At 41.1% G+C, this 17,297-nt stretch overlaps 1 long non-coding RNA gene across 1 annotated transcript; it reads right to left on the reverse strand.

Moving 5' to 3' along the window:
* Window positions 1-6,577: 6,577 nt before the first annotated feature.
* Window positions 6,578-16,960, reverse strand: LOC121399064. Its single transcript, XR_005964723.1, has 3 exons — window positions 16,732-16,960; window positions 8,580-8,640; window positions 6,578-8,214 (listed from the first exon to the last, which is right to left on the reverse strand). It is a non-coding gene; the product is annotated as an uncharacterized LOC121399064 (long non-coding RNA).
* Window positions 16,961-17,297: the final 337 nt, after the last annotated feature.

Below are 17,297 nucleotides of genomic sequence, written 5' to 3' on the forward strand. Positions count from 1 at the left end.
TTTTCTGAGGGCTCCTTATCTGTTGGTCTCTCGCATAACCATCATCTCTGTACCTTTAAGGAGATTAAAGGGATCTCTCCTAAACGTAGCTCATTAATCTGCTTCTTGCTGTGACACCTTTAAAAAATGCCATCCCATTCAATATCGTCTTTATACGTGTTCCCATATGCCACACAGGCTGGACAGCCACGTGCTACAGGAATGGATCTACTGTAGGGATGTCCTCTGGATTATACATGGGTATGTGGTCTATAGCAACTGGATAGCCATAAAGAGGAAATGTAGCATGTTCTTAATAAGTGTTTACTTTGAATTTATGTTCTCTTTGTAAACGGCGAAAGCACTACCTTGTGGCCTCGAGCTCCCAGTTCGAGTCCACCCTTGATTCTTTAAGTAGCTTTGCAACAAGCCTTCTCAAGGCCTCAGAACACTAGAGTATGGCCATTAAAGGAGAACTTTAGTTCTCCCTTAAGAGTAGGTGCATGGCTAAGGCTCTTAGTCATATACAGTTGTGTATCAGTCATGTACAATAGGTGTAGTTGATTAACAGAAATCCAACAGACCCAACAGACATGCTGCTGATTCTGTGTCATTGAATCATTCACTGAGGCTTGCTCCGTGGTGCTCACTGGAAGAACCCCAGGCCAGTGCAGATTTCTGCTGATAGGAGCACCAGCCCTGGGTGTCAGGTACGTAAATATAATCACTTGGGGGTGCCTAACTTTTGGCACCACCAATGTAAATTGCCTTTCCTTCTCATTTAAACTTACATTTTGGGAAAACTGTAAAAAATGGAAAGCACTGAAAAAAGTTTTTGTTTATGGTGAAAACAACTGAACTTAATAAAGTGTTTGGAAAGTGAACAACCCCTTGAAATTTCGGGCCGAGCTCCGCCTGACACCGCTGGTTACAAGCTCTCCTATAGTTAGAAAGAACGACAACGGGAAAACCTGCCTGGTTTGCCATAAACCAGAGATTATTTTCTTTGTGCGATATGTTTATGATAAGAGTCCTGTGCAGGGGTTTTCTGATTTTAAGATGGCTTCCCTGATATCTCCTCCCACACAGCAAATAAATACTTTGAAGTGTATTCTGGATGGACAATTTCCCTATGGAAAAGATATCACCTTGTTGACACAATGCTAAATTCTATTCGTTTAAAACAGATCACCACTGAGGAAAATGTAGAATAGGGTATAAATGCAATGAGCAGATTCCTCTGTGCCTTCTATTTTGTTCTTCTCTTGCTGTTCCAGTAGCTCACAGAGGCCCTATTTTTTCATGGTGCTTCCTGGCTGTACCGCCCAACACCATAAGGTGACAACTGCGAAACAACAAAACACTCAACCAACAATATGGAGAGAGCTTGATTTCTATTTCCCTTGCCAGGTGACAATGTGTCCAATAGCAACCAACAGAGGAGCAGAAATACAAGAATAAATGAGTTTAATCTTCATCGGAGCTCGACTCTTCATCAGAGAAGACAAGTCTTACCTCGAAGTTGCTTGTGTTATATTTAAAAGAGAACTAACTACCTACTAACTCGCCCCTTCCCCTCTCCACCTTAAAGGACCAGTAACACCACAAAATTTTAAGTAAAAAAATCCCTTGTAGTCACCTCCACTACAATCCTGAAGAAAGTTAACCATTTTTAATGCTTTATTCAAATATACCATGCTGAAATTCTGCTTCCTGTCTTCACAAATACGTCGATGTGGTGACATACTCTCTTCTACATCCTATCTGCACACTCCACATCTCCCAGCCCGACAACCTTATCTCCTTGCCATTTATTTCTGTATGAGCTGCAAGCAGTGAAGGAGTCAGCGCAATGATACAATGATAATGAAGATTCATGGCTGACCTGGGTGCTGCCATTACTGATCGCAGTATGGAAACAAATCATGCTGAAGGATAATAGAGGCATGCTGAAAAACCCTTTCAAGTGCGTCAGTAACTGGCTTCCGGTCTTAGGAGATGTGGAGCGTGCACAAAGGCTGTAGAAGAGGGCATGTCGCCATATCGCCCTATTTGTGAAGTCACTGCACAACTGGAAGCAGAATTTTAAGGTATTTTTGGATAAAGCATTCAAATATTTAACATGGAGCACAATGGAGGTGTTACTAAAGGGGGTTACAATTTTTTTTTACTTAAAATTTTTTTCGGTGTTACTAGTCCTTTAGAAAGAAGCCCCTGAAGAAACCCTGACCTTAATCTGCAGAGCAGGGCAGCAGAGTTTCCGGGCGACATCTTCTGGATGTTTGTGTTCTTTCGGGTCTCTTCGCCACCATGAAGCTCGTGGGAGCATGCCTAGCCAGGAATCAGTACCTGTTGTACTTGCTCCCTTAAGCAAACCCCTAATATTGCTCTCTGCCATGTTCCTTCTAACACTGCCAACTCCAACATCGTCCTGTGCACCCCATGGTTACGCTCTCCTGAGACATGTAAACTGGAAAAGATCCTAATGGAAGGAAATAAAAATTGAAGTCAGTAATAAAATGAAGCATTGCCTTAAATATCACTGTTCAACATGCTGCTTCTCTCTACTGCCCTATCATTGGGGTCACAGTTGGTTCCACTAGATGCAAGTATTTAAGATACAGCCGAATCCTAGACTGAAGCTTTAGTCTACCCCACCCTGCCAGTCCTTCATTTACAATTATTAACTTACCTTACAGTCCCCCCATTATCCTTTACACTGTCCACAAGTCTAACGTAGCGAGTCCGCGTTGGCACGTCCAGATGTCAGTATGAGCATTGAAAGGTTCATTTCAGTAGTATTGAAAAACTTAGGGAGTTATTTATCAAAGTCCAAATGCCAAAAACTCTGGGGGGGTTTTTTCTATAAAATCCAAATTTTTATTGGGAAACGAAAAACTAGAATTGGGATTTATTATACCATGAGGAGGGAAAAAGTCTGAACCTGAAAAATCCAGCATCTCAGACCTGCCAAGGTTGTAAATAAGTCAATGGGAGAAGTCCCGAAGATATCTGATCTGCGCTGAGTTTCGTGCAATAATGTGAAGATTTTGTTGTTTTCAGACAAAAATCAGAAAAATTCCTACGACTTGTTTTTTTTTCCACAATTTTTTTCAGTTTTTTCCCCACACATGAAATTTCCGGAAAAATGTCTTGATAAATAAGGGGGGAAAAACCTGTGGCGATTTGGTCGGAGTAGTTTTTAGAAAATACTCCGATATTTTCGGATTTTGACACATAACCCATAGTGTTAAGAGGCACAAGTTGCAGTGTCAGAAACAGCATCTACTGTAGAGATTTAATGACAATACAGAAGATGTGTTGCCTTCAGCAAGAAGCAGCAGTCAGGAAACATGGCAGTAAGGATGGGGGGCAGGGGACATGCACCTTGGGTGGAAATGGTGCAAAGAATATGCACCATGAGTAGGAATGATGGCAGGCGAGCACAACATTTTTGTGCTCTCCACAATTTGTCTGTGTGCGTGAATGTCATTACCTGTGTGTGCCTGCAGGATAAGCATCATAGAGCACATGGAATGAAAAGGACAGAAAGTGAGGAGTGCAGAGTGTGAGTAGGAGAAGCACTGGAGAGGAGACAGTGTGAGAGGGATAGCTATTGGAGGAAACAGGTTAAAAACAAGGGGAAAGCATGAGAGACATAATCCTTTAAAGGAGAAGGAAAGCTATGAAGCAGTTTATTGCCAATAGATTAGCCACAATAGTCCAAGCTGTAACATTATATTTATTCTGCAGAATGTTTTACCATACCTGAGTAAACAGCTCTAGAAGCTCTCTGTTTGTTTAGGATAGCAGCTGCCATATTGGCTTGATGTGACATCACTTCCTGCCTGAGTATCTCCCTGCTCACTCATAGCTCTGGGCTCAGATTACAGCAGGGAGTTGAGGAGGGAAGGGGAAAGGGAGGGGGAGAGAGGAGCAAACTGAGCATGCTCAAGTCCAAGCCCTGGAGGTTTAAGCTGAAAACAGGAAGTCTGATACAGAAGCCCATGAGTACACAATAGAAGGAAAGAAATGTGCTGTTTCTTTTGACAGAGGACTCAGAGCAGCATTATTTTGAGGGTTTACTGGTGTATTTATATAGACCTTTCTGATAAATCTTACTTAGTTTTAACCTTTCCTTCTCCTTTAAATTATAGTCGTAAAAAAAAAAAACAGGCAAGGCATTCACATATAGTGTTTAGGCTCCTCCTTTATGTCAAGCCACAAAAAAAGAAAACTTCTGGCGACTTTGGGAAATAAGAAGCAATGCATATATATGTTTTACTACAGGTGATTTATTTGATCGCTGCTGGGAAAGCATTTGGAGATTAGTCACCTGTGAAAGAGAAGATCTGTCTAATCTCCTTCTGTGTATAGAAAACGGATCCGCACACACACACTGGTTAATGCAGTCGGGGAGTATCCCCTTTTATTCAGCCACCAAACAGAATATAATCCCAATATAATCCCCATATAATCCCAATATATTTTTATTATTCTATTCCATGGTGATGTTAAAGGGGTGTTTCACCTTCAAATTCACTTTTAGTATGTTACAGAATGGCCAATTCTTTTCAATTAGTCTTCATTATTTTTCTTTCCAGCTTTCAAAAGGGGGTCACTGACCCCATCTAAAAAACAAATGCTCTGTAAGGCTACAAATGTATTGTTATTGCTACTCTTAATTACTCATCTTTCTATTCAGGCCTCTCCTGTTCCAGTCTCTTATTCAAATCAATGCATGGTTGTTAGGGCAATATAGTCCCTAGCAACCAGATGGCTGAAATTGCAAACCAGAGAGCTGCTGAATAAAAAGCTAAATAACTCAAAAACCACATATAGAAAATAAAAAACAATTGCAAATTGTCTCAGAATATCACTCTCTACATCATACTAACAGCTAATATAAAGGTGAACAACCCCTTTAAGCCAAGTATGCAGGGAACAGAGAGAACCAGTGGTGAACTGAGGAAGAATGAGTGCAGATGAGAACCTTCGTATACCCCTTTAAAGTACCAACCTGAACAGTTCATCTGTAACTAGTAAGATGTCAATGGCCAGAGCTTCATTAGCTTTCTCTACTTGCTTTATCCTGAAATGGAAGAGACAAAAGTGTGAAACGTCACGGGGGAGATTACGTGACAATATCAGTATAGCAGAGGCAGTACGTCTGAGGGATCGTCCCTCGAGAGAGCTCTTCAGGGCATGGAGTGTGCGCTCACCATTCGCTCAGTATGTTGTGCCAGAGCCGTAGGTGGGGTGTTGATTAGAAATGCTGATAAAAGTTCTTGGGGTGAGGCAACAACTGAAGACCCCTGAGGGGTAACAACCATAAACTTGCTCTAGCCTGCACTGACTAAAAAAGTGTGTCTGTTTGTTGGCTGAAAGAGCTAGAAGGGGGCCGGTACAACTTGAGGAGTACAGAAACTATACAAGAGGTGTCAAGAATCGAGCATAGGGAGAAATGAGCATCAGGAATAGGAACAGGTAATGGAACCAACTTCTCCCCTGTAGAATACTCGGTCTGGTTCATGCCGCAACATTTTGTAGAAATCGCCCAGTGCTTTTATCTCCGAGGCGGCCTAAGAAATGGGGAGAGGAGATACAATGGCATCAGCGCTGCGCAATATGTTGGTGCTCTATAAATACATGTTAATAATAATTGTAGTAGGAAAGGAAGAAGGGATACAATGAAAAGTTCTCTGGAACTTTAAACACACAAGTTTTCTAATATACACATATTTCTGCTTTGTCACACACACAGACACACAGCCCGGAACGATCTGTGGGTTCTGGCAAATGCCAGAGGGGCTGCCATAGAAAGTCAGTATTTAGTGGGCTGGTGGGGGGCTGCTTGGACCTCTGTGTACCTAATTGGACTCTCAGTCCAGACCTGATCTGTGCTTGAGAACAAAGATGAACTTTCATTGATTGCCTCAACTTATTAGTTGCCCAGTTCTAGAATCCGTATCTGACTACACAACTCTACATCCAGGGCAAGAGCTAAGGACCCTTCCATGCAAAGGTAATTCAGACCGACTCCTGGCTTCAAGGGTCTGACCAGGATTAGATTCAGTTTTAAAGGGATTCTGTCATGATTGTTATGGTGTCGTTTTTATTTCTAAATTGCACTGTTTACACTGCAAATACTTCAATCTACAATATAAAATATAATTCCTGAACCAATAAGTGTATTTTTTTGTTGTAATATTGGTGTGTAGGTGCATCTCAGGTATTTTTGCCTGGTCATGTGCTTTCAGAAAGAGCCAGCACTTTAGGATGGAACTGCTTTCTGACAGGCTGTTGTTTCTTCTAGTCAATGTAACTGAATGTGTCTCAGTGGGACCTCGATTTTATTATTGAGTGCTGTTCTTAGATCTACCAGGGAGCTGTTATCTTCCCATTGTTCTGCTGATGGGCTCACTCCAACTTGCAATGCAGCAGTAAAGAGTGACTGAAGTTTATCAGACACATGACTGAGAGCAACTGGGAAACTGACCAAACGTCTAGCCCCATGTTAGATTTCAAAATTAAGTATAAAGAAATCCGTTTGCTCTTTTTAAAAACGGATTTCAGTGCAGAATTCTGCTGGAGCAGCACTATTATTGATGCATTTTGAAAAAAAACATGTTTTCTCATGACAGTATCATTTTAAACGGTGACTCAGTAAAAATTTGACTCATACCCCCTGTAGTGAAGAATTGCCATGTGTAATTCCTCACCTGTTAGGGACTTGAGGCTTGTAGTGAGTAAGTGCTAATAGTCCATTACCAGAACCCTTTGGAAGTCCAACTCTGACTCACTTGAAACTAAAAAGCATTGTTGTTCATCCTTTTGTGGAGCCACCAACTCTTTATTGCAGGAGTGTGTGACTCTTTACTAAGAAGTCTTAGTGCATAGAAAGACACGCTCTTATCTGATATTAATCTGGAAGACAATCTGTCTCTAAGTCCTCTATATGGTATGATCGAGTGCAAGTCTGAGTGCAGCTGATGGTGTATGGGCAGCTGTGTAGTTGCTCAGTCAGTGATCCCTGTATCCGAAGTAGCATAAAATATACTTTAAACTATAATGAAACTATCTGAGGGCAGGAAGTAGGAGAGGAGTGAGGGCTCCCCTCCCCGTACCAGCACTAACAACAGAAAGCAATTAAGCTGCCCATAGACGCATACGAATCAAAGGTTCGTATGATTTTCGAACAGTGTGTGGATCATCCCAACATTTTTTGTACCATGGCTATCGATTGTTTAGTCGATCAGGCTAGAATATTTCTGGCTGCTAACAATAATTTTTCTACATGTATTGCCTGACGATATCAGTGGGTGACTGTCACTACTATTTGTTGGCCATACCTTCCATACGATTGCTGTCACTGGCAGAACACAGAAAAGATTTGTTCTTTTACTACTTTATTTAATCTGAACGATTAGTGGAAAGTCAGAAGATTGTGACGTATGATCGTTCATCGGATAGAAGGCTAAAATCTGCATGTCTATGACCAGCTTTACACCTTCACTTCACCTGCATATAATTATCCGCTAGTGCTAGCCATGCAATCCCACTGCATTGTAGGTACCAGACCTGCTGGACTCTAGCGCCAAAGTATCCAGACTGCACTTACACCCTGTGGTCACTAGAGGGCAGCAAAGTGAATTCTGAACATCGGACTCTTTCAACTCTTTTTTTTTCAACATATTGGGGTTAAATTAGCCACTGACGTGCAATAACGTGTCTCAGAAGCAGCACATTTGACCTGTTCCACCGACAGTGTGAAGTACTTATCCAATTCCACTGTGAGCTTTGGCTTCTGCCAGTCAGAATTTAGAATGTTCAAGATGGAATCTACTTTCTGCACCTGTGTTGGGCATATACCCAGGCCCATACATTGGTGCTATACCAGTTGGACTTGATGAGTTTGGATCAGATGGAGAAGGCTTTGACACTAGGCGTTGCATGTGGCCCAGAGTTAAAGGCTTTGCATGGTTTTCCCTGATCTTTTTGTGGCTGAGGCAGAACTGAATGCTTGGCCCTCAGACCAAAGGGTGCACCCCACTGGTGAATGATTGGAATTACCTGTGAGAGAGTACTTGTGCCCGGATGAGCTGTGCACTTGTAGGAATTTGCCGCAGTTTTCAAGCAGTAATTTCAGATCCTGTTTCACGGCTCGGAGGAAAAGGAATTCGCAAAACTGCTCCCGAACAAATCCGGGAGAGGCAACAAGGACCACCTTTACCACTAGAGACGGGGGAGACATACACTGTATTAAACTATAAAGCTCAGAATAAGAAAAACAGTGGCAGACTGTATCAAGAAAAAACATGACTAAAAATATATGCATCAAAGATATGCCAAGAATGTACACAATATAAACTGCCACAGGGGCAGACAACTTTCCTGTGTATAAATACACACAAGAGCTCGGAAAGGATTTTATCCATATTTAGGCAGAGATAAGCTCTTATTACTAGAAATTCTATCCCATATCTATTGCACAGTCAGCTTGGATAAAACAAGGATGGTCAATGAATGAGGCAAGGTGTAAACTAAACAAGAGAAGGGGGAACACAAAGAATGAGGTATAAAATGTGAAGATTATTCACCATCAAAGTTGATGTGCCGCAGAATTTCCTGCATAACCTGCTCATAGAACTTCTCTAGAGCCTGTGGATGGAAGAGAAGCCAGCTATCATTTATTGGGAATAGAGATACACTGAGGGGAAGGTACGACAGGCATAATAGTATAATTAATAATAATAGTATAATTCAGTAGGGAAGGAAGGACAGCAAAGGTACAGGTACAAGCAGGCATTGGGAAAGAGAAAACATCAAGGTACAAAAAATCAAGGTAGGAAACCACAAGTCTATCCCCTTGTTGAGTCACATTCCATCACCACTTTCTTCAAATACAGGTGTGAGCAGTAGACTCTGGGTAACGGTTTGCTCCTCAGTAGATGCCAAATTTTGTACTTGCCATGTGTTATTCATTTAGAAAAGAAGACAACCGGGTTCAGGCACCATAAGCATTCATTAAGTACCATTCAGAAGGCAGGTCTTGGTTCTAAATAGAAGGCCAACGTTAAGGAGCAGATTTATTAAAATATGATATCAATGGGTAAAGGTTAAAGTTCACCATTTCACAAGTACACTTTTAAAAATTCCATAGGAGAATGTGGGTGAGTTTTTTTGCGATGAGCTCTAATCTCTCATTTTTGATATATCTTTCCCTAAGGGGCAGATTTATCAAGGGTCGAATAGTAAATTTGAATTTCAAAATTCACACATTCATATTCTATTAAATGTTAATAGCCTTCCTGACATTCGATTGTTTTTTTCAGAGAAAAACTCAATTCATACGTATCGAATACGAATCGAATTTTCAGGTCAGAACTATTCGATTGATATTAGCCATTCGATTTTTTTTCTTAAATAACCTCCCAGTCAAGTTTTGAGTATATTTGAATTAAAAAAAAATTTAATTTTTGGGGTAATTTAATTTCTCAGTGCTGAAAGGACACAGCTTTCACCACTTCTATCAATATGGTGCTGGCAACCTACAGCAGGGAAACGAAATATTGAACACGTCAAAGTTTTTCCTCTGTAAATATATGTCTAATGGGGCAATTGACATGAAATTTACACCAGATGTGGGTAACAACCCAAGTAAAGGTGGCCATACACGGGCAGATAAAGCTGCCGATATTGGTCGTTTGGACTGATTTGACAGCTTATCTGCCTGTGTATGGGGGCTTCTGACGGGTCTTCTCGATCGATATCTGGCCACGATATCGATCGGGAAGGTTGGATTTTTACCCGACCGACCCGTCGGAGCCCCTTGGCGCATCGTAATTCGATCGTTCGAATTACCCCCGATATAGCCATGCAGTTAGTGGCATATCGGGGGAAGATCCGCTCGTTTGGCGATGTCGCCAAACGAGCGGATCTTTGAGTCTATGGCCACCTTAATCCACACATACAAAGAACTCAAAACAAATAAATCCATGAATTAAGTTATGTGTAATAAAGTGGGATGACACCGGGAATAAGTATTGAACACACTTACTGAAGTTTAGTTAATACTTAGTAGAAAAGCCTTTTTTGGTAATGACAGCTTCAAGACACCTCATGTCTGGAGAAACTAGTCACATGCACTGCTCAGGGGTGATTTTGGCCCATTCTTCCAAACAATCTTCAAATCTTGAATGTTCCTGGGGCCTCTTCTGTGAACTCTGATCTTAAGTTCTTTCCATTGATTTTCAATTGGTTTCAAGTCAGGTGATTGACTGGGCCATTCTAGCAGCTTTGTTTTCTTTCTCTGAAACCAATTGAGAGTTTCCTTGGCTGTGTGTTTGGGATCATTGTCTTGCTGAAATATCAACCCTCATTTTATCTTCAACATCCTGGTAGATGCGGATTCTTTTCATTAATGTCCTGGAAAAGTCCTCCATTCATCCTTCCTCCAATTATATGAAGTCTGCCAGTACCATAGCCTGAAAAACAGCCTGACACCATGATGTTCCCACATCCAAACTTCACTGTTGGTATGGTGTTTTTGGGGTGATGTGCAGTGCCATTTCTCCTCCAAACATGGTGTGTGCAGTGACATCCAAAGAGTTCAATTTTGGTCTCATCTGACCAGACTATATTCTCCCAGAATTTCATTGGCTTGTCCAAATGTTGTGCAGCAAACTTTAAACGAGCTTCAACATGCTTTTTCTTCGGCACGATAGAGGCCATGCCGGTTGAGTACTTTTTTTCTTTGAAACAACTGTACCTGCTAATTCAAGGTCGTACTGAAGCTCTCCGTGAGTGATCCTTGGCTCTTGGACAACGCTTCTGGTTATTCTTTTGACTCCACCGTCAGAAAACTTGCGAGGAGCACTTGGTCGGGTCCGGTTTAGGGTGAAATTATGTTCTTTCCACTTCTGGATTATGGCCCCAACGGTGCTCACAGGAACATCCAGAAGCCTAGAAATACGTCTGTAACCAATGCCATCAGTATGTGTTGCAACAATAAGGTTGTGAAGGTCTTGAGAGAGCTCTTTGCTTTCACCCATCATGAGATGCTTCTTGTGTGATGCCTTGGTAATGAGAAACCTTTTTATAGGCCATTAATTAGGTCTAGACCAGCTGATATTAATTTGCACTGATAGGGGCAGGATTGCTTTCTAAATACAGAAAGATTTCAGCAGGTTTCTTTTTTGAACTTTATTTTCTTCATGCGTTCAATACTTTTTACCTCCACTTTCACATAACTTAATTTATGGACTACTTTGAGTACTTTGTATACGTGGATTACTTGAGAATGGGCGAAATTAAGCCCGAAACATGGCCTGTTTTTCTGACCTAATAAACAAATTTTTCCACTATTGCAACAAAGAGGTGCTGCAGCAATATTTTTTCTAGTGTATGTTTTGCCCCTGGCAAGGCCTTCCGGACTGCGTTGCACCCTGCCCGCAAGGGTTCTGAGAGGTGGTTGAAGCACATAAAATTTACATTACTTGGGTTAATAACATCTGGTGCAAATTTCATGTCGAGAGCCCCATTAGAAATATATTTATTGAGAAAACCACTGACGTGTTCAATACTTATCTTTCCTGCTCTATTTGTACTGCTCTGGTACCCATGTAAATGCCCTTCAGCATTAAAGGAAAACTTTACCTCCAAAATTAATATTTAAGCAACAGATAGTTTATATCAAATCAAGTGGCATATTTTATCAAACTGGAATATATATTTAAGTAAATATTAGCCTGTTACATCTCGTGCCTTGAACCACCATTTTGTGATGGTCTGTGTGCTGCCTCAGAGATCATCTGACCAGAAATACTACAACTCTAACTGTAACAGGAAGAAGTGTGGAAGCAAAAGACAGAACTCTGTCTTTTAATTGGCTCATGTGACATAACATGTATTGTTTGTTTGTGTGCACTGTGAATCATACGATCCCAAGGGCTTCCCTTATTTTTTAAAATGGTAGTTTTCTATTTAGGATTACCCAATGGCACATACTACTAAAAAAAGTATATTATTATGAAAATGGTTCATTTACATGAAGCAGGGTTTTACACATGAGCTGTTTTATGCAATATCTTTTTATAGACATTGTTCGGGGGGTATAGTTTTCCATTAATCCTACTTGTAGCTATGCTTCGGGCCACAGGCTCACAAAGGGATAGAACCCCTAGAAGAAGCACTTCTGAAGAAATGAGGACCAGCGAAAATATACGAGGCAAAGGCAAAAAATGGTGGCAATCAGTATGGGGAGAAAGAGGTTGGTAAAGATGTTGTCAGATTAACAGGGTTACACAAAGTCAGTTGTCAATGTAATGTAAGGACCTTTTCGTGCTGCGTACAGTTGCCCCTCCTCTTGCGTGAAATGCTGGTCTCAATTTTGGCTCGGAGAAGGGTCATACTGGGCTTGACCAAACAGATGTGGGCCAGACCCTCCTGCATCACTACAGCAGCAAGATCTGCACTAAATGCAGGGTCACAGGCCTGCTCTGTGGGAATAGACAGGCAACATGTACAGTTATCAGTTGCCTATTTTGTGCCGGTGACACACTCCATCTATGCAACACTCACCATTTGCACGTTGCAAGGTACATAATAGATATAAAAAATAATTGATAAAAACAGTTCTGAAATCTACACTGAAGCAAAGTTTCAAGTCAAAAACAAAACTTCGAGTGCCCCTTTAAACCACGGTGCACTTACCAGTTTGTATATTTGAGGTGGAACTACTACAATTAAAGGAAAATACAAAATGGTCAAGAGCAGTGGTTTTGAGATTTTCAGTTCTGGGTGCAGCACTGTATTAGTATTTTGTCAGCTTCCCTTTAAAACATTAGATATTCCCTGGCCTTGTGCCACAGACACACACACAGCATTGCCATAAAAATAAGAGGTCTGAATAATGAATTATGTGTGGAGACATAAATAAGGCACCTATGTTTCCCAACTGTGCGCAGATACAGCCTTAAGCTGAAGCTTAAAGCTGTTTGGATGTCTCCGCCAATACATCCTTCAGTGAGGGGAATTTTTTTTTTATTTTATTTAAGGCCATGTGTGTAGCAAGTCAATACTTTCTGTTTTTATAAAGCCTTAGTTTACAGATACATATTACTAACATGTTATACCAGGGTATGTATGTTGAACCAGAATTTGTAAAATACTAGCCATAAGACAAGTCCCGCAGTGTGGGAGCACAGCTATATAATACTAGGAATAGGCTATAACCATGCAGTGGTGCATATGCCTGGACACAGAAAATCACAGCAAGCAATCGTACCAATTCTCTCCAGTACATCACTGTCCCATTGTTTTTTTGCCAGTGTAAACTTGCGGTTCGGCACCAATTCTATGGTATGGTAGGCTCCCATCTGCAAAAAAAGCATTGCTGACCATGGTCGTGGATTACAGAGGAACATAAAGAATGAAAGGGTATGATAGGGGTGAGAGGAAAATTAAAGTCAGGCCAAGAAATGAAATGGAAAGAAAAGAATCTAAGAAGATAAAAATCACTGCTGAGCATCGCCATACAAATATAACTGACAATGGAAGGAGTGTGAGAGGCTTCAGATGTGGTTTTCTTCTTTCCTCTGGCTCAACTAGCAGTTAGGCAGATTAAAAAAAAAAACTAAAATGGAGGATTGAACTTGATGGACGTGTGTGGTGTTTATACAAATGGTCTGTAGATGTCACTGTGCCCAGACTTATACTGTGCATACTTCATACAGCTTAAACGTGAAAGTTACTGTAGTGTAATGGCTGCATGAGAGCCTGCTAATAAAGCACTGTTATACTCTACTCATCCTCGGCTACCAAAACATAACAAATTGGCGACGAGATGTCTCTTCTACCTCTGCAGCAGCCTGCAGCTTTTCTTCCAAACCCTGGTGAGCCTACCATACCTTTTACTGCTTGGATCCGTATGTTTGAAAATTACATTATTGCTGCTGATCAAGGGGAGATTTCTGCTGCTAGAAAGCTTTACTTATTCACTGTCTGGGAGCAGAGGGACAGCATATATTCTATACATTACCAATACCTGATGAGACTTATGAAACTGCTGTTACTGCTATAAAGAACTTTTTCATGCCAAGAGTAAATGTGGTTTCTGAAATATATAAATTCCGCCAACGTGGACAACGTAATGGCGAATCCACAGAACAATTTGTAGCAGCTTTGAGAGAGCTGGTTGTTACCTGTGAGTTTGGGAATCTAACAAATGAAATGCTAAGAGACCAAATAGTGGAAAAAACAAACTCACCTCACATTAGAGAGAGACTGCTCCTAGAGCAGGATTTAACCCTTGCAAAGGCTATTACAGTTGCTAGCCAAATTGAAATAGCAGTGGCACAGGCTAAAACTCTCAATCAGGGACAGTGCCGGGCAACGCTGGGCAGGCGCCCTAGGCAGCACCGGCAGTCGCGGCGCCTGTGCGAATGCGCAAATATGCGCTCGAGTGCACATGCGCAAATTCCTGCTCGCGCATGCGTGAACTCCTGCCCGTGCGCATGCACAGAAGCGCTGAGAAGCGCGAAGAGAAAAGAAGGGAACCGGACTTGGGGTAGGAGACAGGTACGTGCCTGGCGCCCTCCCAGCTTTGCGCCCTAGCCACGTGCCTACTCTGCCTACCCCTAGTTCCAGCCCTGGTCAGGGAACTGCTGGGAATGTACAGACTGTGAATTCAGCACTGTGGCCTAATAATGCACAGGCAAAATACAGTGCTAAGGAAAGGGATTCACCTACACTGCAAAACCATACAGCAAATACAAATAGAAAATACTGCTTTTGCTGTGGTTCAACACAACACACTGCAAATCATGTTACATGTCCTGCAAAAGCTAAACAGTGCCGCAAATGCACAAAAGTAGGACATTTTGCTAAGATCTGCCATAGTTCTGCTAAAGATGTTCATGAAGTCACTACTACAAATGTCACAGTATTAAGTGTGGATAAAGCCGGTACATTTATTCCAGACAAGTTTATATGCACTGTGAGTGTCAGTACTGCTTCTGCTGACAAGGGACACTCCATTAACCTGATGCTTGATACAGATTCAGCTCTTTCTATACTACCAAAGGAGATTTTCTTGAAATACAAAAGATCTGCTTGTTGCACCTGCCCTGAAACTGGTCAGTTACTTAAAGGATCCAATCCCTGTGCTTGGTTGCTTGCCAGTGACTGTACAATTTGAATCAAATACTGCAAAATGTGACTTTTACATTGTGAATAAGGGAACTGCTATACTTGGAAGGGATCTCTTTGCTGCATTAAACCTACAATTAGTTGATGGTCTCATTACTACAGCACCAGTGCCTGCCACACAGACAGTGTCTAGAATTTCACCACAAAGCAACACTTCACTGGGCTGTCAAAGAACTTTGTACACAGAGTTAAGTTGAGACCAGATGTAAAACCAGTACCATTCCCTGATTCAGCATGGGAAAAACTTGCTATTGATATTGTCGGTCCTTTTACAGATGCTCCTATAGACTGCAGATTTGCTATAACCTTGATGGACTATCACAGTAAATGGCCTGAAATTGCATTTGTTTCTCATATAACATCAACTACAGTAATAACATTTCTGTCTACAGTCTTCAGCAGAGAAGGTAATCCAAAGGAGTTAATATCAGACAACGGACCACAGTTTGTCTCATATGAGTTTGAATCCTTTCTGAGAGAGAGGAATATTGTGCATAGGAAATCTTCAGTGTATTACCCACAAGCAAATGGTGAAATCGAGCGATTCAACAGAAGTCTGAAAGAAGCACTACAGACGGCAAATCTTACTGGGAAATCTTGGAAAGTATTTACAACAGAGTTCCTACATAACTACAGAGCAATGTGCCATGCAACAACCCAATCATCTCCAGCTGAATTATTACATGGCAGACAGATGCGCACTAAGTTAAATGTTGCAGACATCAAACTTCCACAAAATACTGTGCCTACAAAATCATCTACTGCTGACATTGTGAAACGCCAACAAGCCAAATGCAAGGCTTATACTGACAGAAAACGTTGGTGCAAGAGAAGTACACTTTCAGCCTGGATCTTTAGTCAGAATTATGAAACCAGGAATACTGAAACAAGGACAATTTAAATTTACTACATCACTTGAAGTGAGACACCAGTGAGGACCATACACATATGAACTGTCTGATGGAGGCATATGGAATACAAGTCGTCTTGCTCCTATTAAATATGACTTTGGAGAAGCTCCATTTGATGAAGGACATTTTCCTACTCCTGATGTCAACTGCAATAGGCCTGAAGAAAGTGAACCTATAAGGCGTACGGAGAGAATCAGAAGACTATCTGCATGGACCCAGGACTATATGATGTGAATAATGTATATTATTGCTTTAAGATGCATTGTTGTTGTTTATTACATTTGCCCAAATGCTTTCCTACTATAGGGGGAATATGTGGTGTTTATACAAATGGCCTGTAGATGTCACTGTGCCCAGACTTATACTGTGCATAATTCATACAGCTAAAAGTGAAAGTTACTGTTGTGTAATGGCTGCATGAGAGCCTGCTAATAAATCACTGTTATACTCTACTCATCCTCGGCTACCCAAAACATAACAACGTGTGTCATGTTACTATGTACTGAGAATAAAGGGTATGAGGTGAGGGACTACTGAGAATGGAGGTAATGAGATGAGGAGGGGGTTCAGAAAATGGAAGGGAAATACTGGAACACATAGGGAGGGAGAAAGGAAATAATGACTCCATTACCTTCACATACTGATTTTCCTGGATATTAATCCCTTTGACTCTCAGCTGACAGGCTTGGGAATCGAAATCGATAGGGAATCCAGCCCTTCAAAAAAAAATAAAAAAATCGGGCTATAAGGGTCAAAACCGGACAGGTGGCAACCATAAATCTAAACGTCTAAGGGCAACTTTAGTATATTACAGAATGGCCAGTTCTAAGCAACTTTTCAATTGGTCATTTTTTCTTTTTTTTTTTTTTTTTAATATTTTTTTTTTAATCATTTGCCTTCTTCTGACCCCATCTAAAAACAAATGCTCTGTAAGGCTACAAATATATTATTGTTACTTTTTATTACTCATTTTCTATTCAGGCCTCTCCTATTCATATTCAAATCAGTGCATGGTTGCTAGGTTAATTTGGATCCTAGCAACCAGATTAAAATGCAAACTGGAGAGCTGCTGAATTAAAAGCCAAATAACTCAAAAACCACAAACAAAAAATGAAAACCAATTGCAAATTGTCTCCGAATATCACTCTCTGCGTCATACTAAAAGCTCATTTAAAGTTGAACAACCCCTTTAAGTTC

Source organism: Xenopus laevis, chromosome 9_10S, assembly GCF_017654675.1.
Source record: "Xenopus laevis strain J_2021 chromosome 9_10S, Xenopus_laevis_v10.1, whole genome shotgun sequence".
NCBI lineage: Eukaryota > Metazoa > Chordata > Amphibia > Anura > Pipidae > Xenopus > Xenopus laevis.